Source organism: Montipora capricornis, chromosome 8 (assembly GCF_036669925.1).
Source record: "Montipora capricornis isolate CH-2021 chromosome 8, ASM3666992v2, whole genome shotgun sequence".
NCBI lineage: Eukaryota > Metazoa > Cnidaria > Anthozoa > Scleractinia > Acroporidae > Montipora > Montipora capricornis.
Window position 1 is genome coordinate 27,040,979 of NC_090890.1, and position 11,642 is coordinate 27,052,620.

Consider the following 11,642-nt stretch of genomic DNA (forward strand, 5'->3'; position numbering starts at 1 on the left):
TTATTGTTTCCGTTTTCACAGGGATAAGAAATGCAACCCGTGTTGTGTTTACAATCATAACTGCTTTAGATGTGAGGGTCCTCATCCGCTAACAAAGTGTAATTCTCGTGACGCATGGAAGCAGTCTCGCCCTAAGCCCCAACCTGCCAACTCCTTCTCTACCAAGCCTTCCAACACCAAAAAAAGTTGAGCGCTTGCGTCCTCTCCTTGATGGGTATTTCCATTCCACTTTTACCTTTTTACTCTCAGGTTTTCTCACTCAAGGCTTCTCTCTTCACTTTGAGGGTGAGCATAAATCACTCAGTTCTGATAATTTTAAGTCGGCCATGCAAAACCCAAGGGTGGTTGATTCAAAACTTCCGAAGGAACTTGACTGAGTTACAAAGGTTTGCAGGCCAATTTAAATCTCCGCCTTTGCCCCCTTTTCGAGTTTCTCCTCTTGGAGTTGTTCCTAAGAAAACACCAGGGGAATATAGATTGATTCAAGACCTATCTTTTCCAAAAGGATCTCCCGTTAATGATGGTATTTCTTCGGGGTACACAAGTACTACCGATCAAGCTATCCAACTTAAGCTTATTAAGAAGGCAGGGCATGGGTGTTTTATGGCTAAAATCGACATTAAAAATGCTTTTCGTATAATACCAATTCGTCCTGAGGATTATGGCTTGTTGGGGATGCAATGGCGGGATTTTTATAATCGTGGTAGGTGCATGCCCATGGGCTGCTCATTTTCCTGTTTCACCTTGAAACTTTCAGTACTGCAGTGGAATGGATTTCCCATAGTACGTTGAGCATCACATATATCATACACTTTCTAAACGACTTTCTTTTAATTGCTCCTTCTAAGCAGATGTGCCAAATGCAGCTAGATTTATTTTTGTCGCTTTGTTCCTACCTGGGTATTCCCATAGCACAAGAGAAAACCTATGGCCCTGTCACAGCTCTGTCTTTTGCTGGCATTGAACTGGATTCTATCCTTCAATAAGCTCGTTAACCTAATGAAAGTCACCCTAAAGGAAGTTCAGTCCCTGATAGGCTTGTTAAATTTTGCCTGCTCTGTTGTAAGACCTAGTCGTGCTTTTCTGCGGCGGCTCATCGATCTGGCTTTGGGTATTCGCTCTCCTGGACACAAAATTCGATTAAATAGGGAGGTCAAAGAAGACCTTCGGTTACGGTTGTCATTTTTGTGCCATTTTAACGGTAGGTCTTTTTTCGTAGAAGAGCATTGGCTTAGCTACGACTAAACTGAACCTCTGTACCGATGCCTCGGGTGCCCTTGGTTTTGGTGCAATTTTTGGGTCTCAGTGGTGCTATCGGAAGTGACCAGCTTGTTGAGAACACCAGAATCAGGGGCATCCAACGACCAATTTGTTGTGAAATGTATTATTATACCCCAGTTAATGAAAATAAATGTTATTAAGGCATTTTCAGGTGTTTTTCAGTGTTGCTGGGAAAACATTATCTGTTCCCTTTTCCCAGCAAGACACATAAGAAATTTCCCAGCCAGCTAGATAAAATTGGTTGGTTTCCCAGCCAGGAATTCGGCGGGCTTTCAAATCCCTCGATCCAAAACGACCGAACAAAAGCGACAAAACCGGAACAAAACAGGTTTTTGCCGCAAGCGCATGTTTGTGACTACTCTCTGGGAGAGGGAAGGAGTTCTTTTCTTCTTTTTTTTTTTTTTTTTTTTTTTTAGTCGTCCTCATTCTTCAGAGTTACTACAGCCAGCTCGGGTTGAAATGTTAGAAACAGTCAGTAATTCCCAGGCAAAACCTCTATCAATAACAAAATTTCCCAGCCAGCTCATCGAAACACCTGTATTTTTGCCAGCCAACAAGGTTCCTCTGGGGAACAGATAATGCGAGGAACAGATTCGTTGGGTGCCCCTGCAGAATTTCGCCATGCTGGAATTTTATCCAATCGTTTTGAGTCGGCACCTGTGGGGCGAGGCTGTGCGTAATCAGTGCATCTTATTTATTTATTATTTTTTTTACCGACAATGAATCTCTTGTGCACGTCTTTAACAAGTAGTCCTGTAAGGATACATCATTAATGGTGTTTGTTCGGAAACTTGTTTCCATTTGCTTACATTACAATATTGTTTTTAAAGCTAAGCACATTCCGGGTGTTCGCAACAGGCCCGCTGACGCTCTGTCTCGCTTGCAGGTGCACATCTTCATGCACACAGTTGGCCCCAGCTTATTTGGACCCATTCCCTACGGAGGTTCCACAGTATCTGCAGCCTCAGAGTTGGGTAACATAGTAACTATGCTTGCCTCATCCAGCCTTCAGCCTTCCTTGATTCCAACGTACAAGAGAGCGTGGAGGTTATTTCACCAGATTGTAAATGCAACCTTTCAGACGGTTTCCATAAATCTATTTAGGCTCTGTTTACAAGCAGGTAGGGTAACCCTTCTACTAGGGTTACATTAGCAGGAGTGTCAAACATAGCCCAGGTTTACAAGCAAAATTTCACAGGTAGGGTTTCCCTACCACCCGGGACAACTTTGTGTAGTTGCCCGCCAGCATCGCAAACACAATGAAAACCATAAGCTTTCGTTTATCAGTCTACAGCCTTTAACGAATGAAAAAAGTTAGCGCGCGGATGGAAATATATACGAAATGGAGTACCTTTTTAACCAGAGAACCTTTTTTACTTCAAGATGCATTATCCTGGTTGCAGTTCTATTTTTACAATGAAAACCGCTAAAAAGTTGTCCTGGGTAGGTGAGTTGTCCCTAGCAGAGCATTTACAAGGCTGCTAGGGTTACCCTAGAGCTAGGGTAACCCTAGTACGAAGATAGGGTAACCCTAGCTGCCTTGTAAACACGACGATGAAAAAAAGAAGAAATGTATGAGTGCTAGGGTAACCCTCTTGCTAGGGTAACCCTACCTGCCTGTAAACAGGGCCTAAGTGCATGTATGTTTGATTATAAGCAGTATTCACCTTCAACCGTTAGCTCCTATGTTTCGGCTTTAGGCTAATCTCATAGATTTCCCGGTTTTGCTGATCCTACTAAAGCCTTTTTGGTTATGCAAATGCTCAAAGGTTACCATAAGCAGGGTTTCCGTCTCGAGAGCCGTTTACCTATCACCCTCCCAATCTCGTACAAATTACTTGATTCAGCATCTAAACTGGCTATTTGTAAGTATCAAGCTTGTCAATTTAAGGCCATGTGTTCCACAGCTTGTTATGCCCTTTTACGGGTTGGTGAGATGACCTCCACCTCAACTGCAGGATCACCTACCCCCCTTCAAATATATCAACTTATTAAACAAGCTGATAACAGTGGCAATACTATTGCACTTAAGCTTGTTTTTGCTAATTTAAAACACAGTTACAATCAGTGCCCTTTTTCTATACTTATACACCTTCAACCCCCTTTTTGTCCTGTCTAATTGACAGTTGTTACACTATTTGGCTCTTCGAGGTAGCCAACCGAGCCCCCTTTTCGCTATCCACTCTCTCAGCTTTGTACACAGAGGAAAATTTCGACGTAAGCTAGCATGTAAGCCAGGGCTGTGGGGCTAATTAGCAAGGGAAGCCTTTCCCCCCCCCCCGTTCTCTTAGCTTTGTACATAAAAGAAAGTATTGTGACATAGAATAGTATATCAACCTGTCAGGTGTATTTGTTAAAGTTTTTTTTTGTTCCTGGGCTGCATTTCCCTTGGGTGGGGCAGCATCATGACTGCTTTTATGCTGCTTTGGCGTTGTTCTGCCCTCACCTTTACTGGGATTTATATGTGATTTAGATATGTTTTTAAATGATTCAAAGAAAATTAATTATTCATTAAAACGGCTTAGGGCCATGGCCCTTTGCCATTATACTCCAAATAATTTTTGCCTCTGTGCCTTTGTTATTGCCCAGCAAACAAGCTCGGGAACTGCGACCCAATGACAACATAACAATGTATATTCTGACCGGGGATAAGGCATAAATAGATACGATGTCTAAAGTTAATATGTGAAAGCCATATATATTTGAACTGCAGAGAGAATCAAATAAAGTGAAGCTATGATCCTCGCAGCTATGAAAGCAATGTTGACAATTGCATAGAGAAGTCTGCAAAATTCAGGACTTCAACGGGGTTTGAACCCGTGGCCTCGCGATGCCGGTGCGACGCTTTAACCAACTAAGCTATGAAGCCATTGATGTTGATCATGAGAGCTGGCCATTTGTGACAATAGAATCAAGTTAGCTAACTTTTAGAAGTTAGTTAACTTGTATAACTTGATTCTCTCCGCAGTTCAAATGTGCATGGCTAACCCTAACTTTATTGACTTGTTCATATGGGCTACCGCCGGCGTTTTGATAACTTGTATACATTTCTTGGAACCACCGATGCCGTAAAAATTTCATCTGAAATGCTGTTGTCGGATATTATCGATTTTCAACTATTGTATATGTTTCTTTGTTTATTAACAAATTCACAGATTCGTACATTTCCGCATTCAATTATCAAATACAGCGTGGATGGATGTTCATTGCTTTTTCATTTCTGGTACTGTTGCCTGACCTGTCCCGATAGCCCTGAAAAAATCGCGAAAAAGTGCTTCGAAAATGACAACAAAAGTGCTCAAATGGTGCTCAAATACTATTGGAGCTTTCATAAGTATATCTTTTTTTTTTTTTTACAAAGAACTGGCCTTATGTTGCACAGAAATCACCGTAGAGGTAAACACCAATTCCGAGTTTTCGAACAAAAGACTGAGGCCGTTCTCGTTTTTTCTTCATTTAAATGTCATCCGACCGACCCCATATTTTTGAGTTAACAAATACGAGAAAGGTGCTGGTGAGAACCCATACACCATTCGCAAAGTTGTGGATGTAATGTTTTGAGCTAGATTGTCACGGGTATAGTTAAGGACGAACTATTGTTATTGCGCATACGTTCTGCGCATCTCGAGATACTCGGATTTCCTATGGCTGGTGCTTATTAATACAGAGATATTTTTGCGCGGTTGAAAACTATGCGGAGAAAGCAGAACTTAACAGTCAAGTGATCTTGGTATCCAAAAAGAAAATTTGGGGCAACTACGCATTTTTCAGAGATAATTAAGCATCAATTTGGAAAAGAAGGCCATACATTCCTTTGCATTTTAAAGCTTTTTACAAATATTGTTATTAATTATCTTCGAAAAATGCGTGGTTACCCCCAATTTTTCTTTTTTTTGATTTGAAAAACACTTGTTAAGATCTGCTTTTCCAGCATATTCAGTGAACCGCGCAAAAATACCTTTGAATTTGTAGGCACCGTTTTTTTATGTATTTTTCGTATGCCTTCCTTGAAAGGAAAAGGTTTTCAAAAAAAAATTATGGTCTTATGTTAAAAACTGAATTTTTTATGAATCTCCTTCTTTTCAACACCGCAGCCATTTTAAAAGACGCGCCTTTTTGGGATCACGTGGGATGCTACGTCACAGGTGTGGAACATGTTTGCATGTGAAATTTAGTCCGCGAAAAAGTGAGTTCAAAGAGTCCAGGGTGCAGCGCAAATGCTACTTTTCATATTAAACCTCTTATGTTGGAAAATAGGACGTAAAAGGGTTGTAATAGCAATATGATTTTCACAGGTTTTATGCTTGGTGCCGCGCCGTTTAATCGACGTTAACATCAATTTGTTGACGGGTTTTGTTTTATACAAAAGAAATCCTTATCTAAAATTTCAGTTTTCAATTTGAAATTAAAACCATTGCAATTAAGATTCTTCCCTTTTCTTTAAGATGCTATAATGTTAAAATGATGCAAGATATGCAAAATTATGAAACGTTTGAAACCCGAAGAGTGTTTACGTCCTGTTGTCTCGACCTCCTTGAGCCGGATCGGAAATTCAGGTTTTATCTCCCATTAAGTAGTCTACACGTGCATTACCCAGCCGTAACTCTAACCACCCGCCAAAACAACGTTTAAAGGGAATTCGAAGAAATGGAGAAGGATAATAGTAATAAGAAATGCAAATCTGTAAGTGTGGAATGAAAAGAAAAAAAGAACCTGGGAAGCGCTTTTTTGTGACGTTCTGCAATAAGACGAATGCAGACGGGGTCTCCTTGCATAAATTCCCACAATAGGTTTTGTTTGTTCGCCAAAAAAGAAACTCTGACTCATGGAAACCAGGTTAGGGTGACATTTTCAGCGATCATTTCACTCCCGAAGATTATCACGATTGCGGAATGATTGTCGCTAGCTATGCTTCAAAGATGCTGTTGAAGAAAAATAAAATGCCATTCCGCCAAGGCAAGTTGTTCCAACCCAACAGCAGCGTAAAAAGAAGCGTTAACTATCGGATACTAGCGATGGAAGCAACGTGGCGACGCATGAGGCGGGATATACTGCTGCAAAACGACCAAGCAGAACCTTGACAACATTTACAGCAAACCGGGGCCGGAAATTTACAAAATTTACAGGTCAATTTCCTATTACCCCTTGCTGCCTCGTTTCAGAGACCAGACGTCGACAGAGAGGAAATAATAGAGTGTTTTGTCAGCTTCTATGCCCGCTCAGATCCTAGAATAACATTATTTAGTATCAGATAAAGCATAATTAAGTTCCCTACATGGTTTAATTTACATCTATTTTATATATTAGTGCATAGCTTGAGGAGAGGGATTAAGTCAAGGATGTTTATTTGATACCTAAATGCCTCACTCTTCTTGAAAAGCAATCATCAGGCAACTACCTAATAAGTGTACAACGCTTAAAGTGGAACAAGAAGTATGAAATTCAGATTAAAGATAGTTTTCGTTGATATGACTTCAAAACACTTACATTAATTTTACTTTTCATACCTACAAAGCAGGATCTCTTGTAACAATAAACAACAAAACAATAATAATCATGCAAAGAATACAATGTATGGTGCTGGTTACTCATCAGCATAAAGCAATCCAGTGAATGTCAAGACTTCTTCAAACACTCCTGGTTCCTGAAAATGAGCTTGAATACAGTTTACAGTACATGAGGGCAATGGAACCCTTTTTTTCTTTCCTTTAAGTCCCCTAGCACCACTTTACTAACAGTCTGCATGCAAATTGTCTATTCTTTTTTAAGTCAGGAGTATTTTCATGAGACCGGAACGAACTCAGACCGGTATGAACTTGTGCTGGTATGAAATTTTTGCAGCCGTTTACATCAGTGAACTTGTGACGAAATGCGTAGTGCCTGGTTTCGGGACGAGATAATATCTTTTGTCTAATAAATATATCGCTGACCCGAAAGCGTGTATAAAATTTCTGGACCCGGTCTGAGATTTGTTTTTATTTACATGAGACCGGTACAAGCATTTCTCCTCTCGGTACAACAACCGAGACGAAGTCAGACCAGTCTGAGAAGTTCATTATCAGGTCGGTCTCATGTAAACGCAAAAGAATAAATGTATAATAAATAGTAATAATAATAAACTTGTATAGCGCCGATATCAATATAGCTATTTTCATCAGCGCTTAAAACATAAAACTGCATAAAACCTACTAAAACATATTAATAAAATTATGAAAAAGCTTTCTGAAATAAAAATGTCTTGAGTGTCTTTTTAAAAGATGCTATTGAGGGGCTACTCCTGATCGCATAGGGCAGTAAATTCCATAGTTGAGGAGCAGCAACAGCAAAAGATCGATCTCCTAAAGTTGTTAAGGTCTTAAATTTCACACGGTTTAGTAGCAGTCCATCACAGTCGGAGCGTAACTTGTATTTACATGCTTCTTTAAGATTAATAAGTTCTTGGAGATAAAAAGGCGCTAAGCCATTGATAGCCTTATACGTTAACAGTAATATCTTAAAGTCAATTCGAAATTTAACGGGCAGCCAGTGCAGATTATACAGCAGCGGTCTTACATGGCAGTACTTGGATTCCTGAAAAATTAACCTAGCTGCAGCATTTTGGACCCTCTGCAGTTTATTAAGCTGATAGGTTGGCAGGCCATAGAGCAGGCTGTTGCAATAATCGACGCGGCTTGAGACAAATGCGTGAATAAGCGTCTCAGTGGACCGCCTAGAAAGATATTTTCTAATTCTTCTTATATTATACAAGTAATAAAAAGCATTTGAGCAAGTATTATTTACATGAGAATTCATTGAAAGAGTCGAGTCTAACCATGCCCCCAGATTCTTAACTACTTCCTTTGGTCTAATTACGCTGCCTCCAATTATAAGCTGATCAATGTTAACCTTGGCTAGTTGTTGCTTGGTACCTATCATTAGAAATTCTGTTTTATCTTCATTGAGAAGTAGTTTGTCATTGGTCATCCAATTGCGTATATCATCCACACAATGCTGAATAGCAGTGACAGCCTCAAATTGCCCAATGCTCTTATTTGGACTAAAGGACACATACAGCTGCGTGTCGTCAGCGTAGCAGTGAACCGTAGGGAGGTGCGCCTTGATAACGTCAAACAATTTGCTTGCATAAATCGTAAAAAGCAATGGTCCGAGGCAAGAGCCCTGCGGTACACCAAATTCCAAATTTAAATTCTGAGATAAATTGCCTTGGACCATAACACGCTGTGATCTTCCCCTAAGGTAGGAGCTAAACCATTCAAGTGCCATCCCAGATATACCAAATTTTGAGTGAAGGCGACTAAGTAAAACATTGTGATCCACAGTGTCAAATGCCGCACTAAGATCTAATAAGACCAATAGTGTAACATGCTGTTTGTTCATATTTAACAAGATATCATTTTTCACTCTCAGCAACGCTGTTTCGGTGCTATAATTCTTCCTATAAGATGACTGATTGGAAGGATAAAGATTGTTCTCGCAAATGTGGCTATGAATTTGGTTATAGACGGCTGACTCTGTCAGCTTCGAAACAAATGGTAAGTTACTAACGGGACGAAAATTCTTGAAGAGTATGTCGAGGCCAGGTTTTTTAAGTAACGGTAAGACTAGAGCCTCCTTCCAGACGACAGGAAAGTGACCAGACTTTAAGGACGTATTTATCAATCTTGTAAGTACAGGCAATAAAACATCACATCGGCTGACCAACGTTGAAGGCATAGGGTCAAGAACACAAGATTTTAAAGACGAATACTGCATAAGAGACTTCACATCTTGTTCCGTTAACATCTCAAATTCAGTGAGGTGGACGAAAGACGACTCAATGCCCTCGTTGTCGTGTTTATGGCAGTCAGCAGCACCATGACTATCAAGACGACTCCTAATATTCACTATATGTATGGAGGACGATACGAACTCATGCCGGTCTGAGTTCGTCCTGGTTTCATGTAAATACCCCCATAGACATCTCTGCTGTATTGCTGTAGTGCTGTATTCAAACTGACTGCCGCGGCGCAGAAACGGGGATGATCCACTATACACTTAGTGGGATCATCAAGTTACTCCATATCAGCAGCCACGGTATTTTACCTCTTCTTTTTCTTGGCAACAGAGGTTCTCCTCCTCTCTACTAAAACATCTGCTGGTAGTTGCCACAACGGCACCTTTCGAGTCAAACCACAATGATGTTTTAGCCAAAAAACTAAGAGACAGGCATCACCAATAATTCCAATTACGACAGCTGAAGTGTATTTCTTCTCAACTCTAAAGCAGCTAACTTGGGTTAGATATGCAGGGGCAAAGAAATTCGTATACTAAATCGTATTTCGTTTCTGTCTAAAAAATTCAAATAGTCTCCAAGCTCGTGACAAGAAATACTAACTGATCTCAGTTCCGAATAGATAAATAATTTTGTCCACGACCCCTTGAAAACCTATTTGCAAAGAAAGAAACGAAATTGACACGTAAGAGGATCCTTTAAATGAACAGCAACGCGGCTACATGTACGGCGGCCTGACAAGGTGTTTAAAGTGCTCCACATTTTTCCAATTTGGAGGAAATTTGTCGATCTTCTCAAGAGCGTTGGGGCTTGCAGACGCTGTTTAGCATGTTTATTTTTCAGTCAGACACGGAAACATGTATACAGTCAAGAGCCATAATGGCTCTTGATACAGTGTTTTGGGTCTCTTGACAACTTCCGGTGGCATCATACACACTCACAAGAATCTTCAACTAAGAATGAGCTCCGAGAAAGAAGAAGCATGTCGAGGAGGTTTGTATGGAGTGTCGATCGTGGAGTTCATGTAGTTAAAAAAACATTCTATCCGTTGCTGGACACGCAAACACGGCTTATAAAATATAACGAACACTGCAGCAGCTATCCGTCGAACACAAGCATATTTAAGGAACTTTCTGGTGTACAAAAATTCTCAAAGGAGATACACAAAATAATCAGCAAGAGAGTGCACTTGAGAACAGAAACGGCACGAACAGGTCTCCACACTCACCATTCTTCGCTGTCGAGCTCACCGTGTCGCCGTGTGTCGCCGACGACGTTCTGGGTTTTCCACTCTTTCTGGCGTTTCTCTAGATCGTGCTGGAGACTCGAAATCCTTCGAAATCGGAAGAATCGCTAGCAGAGGCCGAGAGCGCGGTACTACAATAGTAGTGCTGTAGTTACACCTGTGACGTATAGCATCACGTGACGCAAATCGACGCGTTTGTGACAAGATTCTGAACAAGCGGTGATCTACAAGGTCTAAGGCTAATATTCACGGGTAAAAAAGCTTCTGGGCACCATTTTTTTACTTATTTAAAAAACCTCAGCGACTCGTCTGTATTGTTTTCCCAAAAAAGTGTCTTTTGGGCGAGAGTTACCCTTTTAATTACAAAACTATAATAGGGTCTCTCTATCTCTCTCAGTAAATAAAGTTATCGTATCGATTCGTTACTTGTAGGTGACTGACTTTTTACTTTGAGGCTATCCCCCTCCCCCTCCCAACCCCTTCATCAGACCTGCTTTTTCCGGCTAAAATGCATCCATCAGGTTTATTGATCGAAATCGTGCATGATAGCATGCCCGCCACTGATCGTTCAACCTTGCCCTCGATTGGGAAGCGAAAGTGGAAAAATTTCTCACTTCCGCTTGTCCAACTTAAAAGGACTTGAACAACCGTAAGGTAGAAATTACCATTTACTTATTATGTCCCTGTTAGAAATTGAATGTTAACATGATTATTTGAGTTTCGGGAAGATGGAAGAAGTCACTTGTAGAGATAAACATTGCCTTTTTCATGTTCAGGGAGATGGTTAAGAGTATAGAAGTTCATGAATACAAAGAACTGGAGCAGGCTGATTGTGGCGTGCTGCATGGAGGGCAAGCTCATTATTATTCCCCCACTGGGACATTAAAACAAAGGCAAGTCAAGCTTGACTAGTTCAGGTCTCTTTGTTTTAATGTCCCAGTGGGGGAATAATAATGAGCTTGCCCTCCGTGCAGCATGGCGGATTTTGTACCATGTGATCGTTAGTTGCAAAAGGCCTATTGTGAAGAGATTGACTTAAAATAAACATTAAAATAATTACAGCCTCGATTGTGCACGGTACATTATATATTTAGAACTTACATCAGCCATCTTTCTTAGAAAAGAATTGATCCGGAACAAGTGAGCGTTCTGTTTACTACACTTTCTCGTTCTGTGAGAACACACTTTTCTTTTTTACCGTCTTCCGCCTCAGGGGGACAAAAGTATGAAAGGGGTGAAGCTGACGTTTTCCTTAGCTTCCTTGGTTAATATTAAATGATCGTCGATGCGTGTTTTCAAAAGTCTATACCTCTCTTGACCCATGCAACACGAGAAACCGGATAT

At 40.6% G+C, this 11,642-nt stretch overlaps 1 protein-coding gene and 1 non-coding gene across 3 annotated transcripts in view; one reads left to right on the forward strand and one right to left on the reverse strand.

Annotated features, from left to right (window-relative positions):
* Positions 1-11,642, forward strand: part of LOC138059482 (uncharacterized) — a 55,923-nt gene that overhangs the window by 25,192 nt on the left and 19,089 nt on the right. The window lies entirely within an intron of this gene.
* Trnaa-ggc (transfer RNA alanine (anticodon GGC)) lies at positions 4,078-4,150 on the reverse strand. Its single transcript has one exon. It is a non-coding gene; the product is annotated as a tRNA-Ala (tRNA).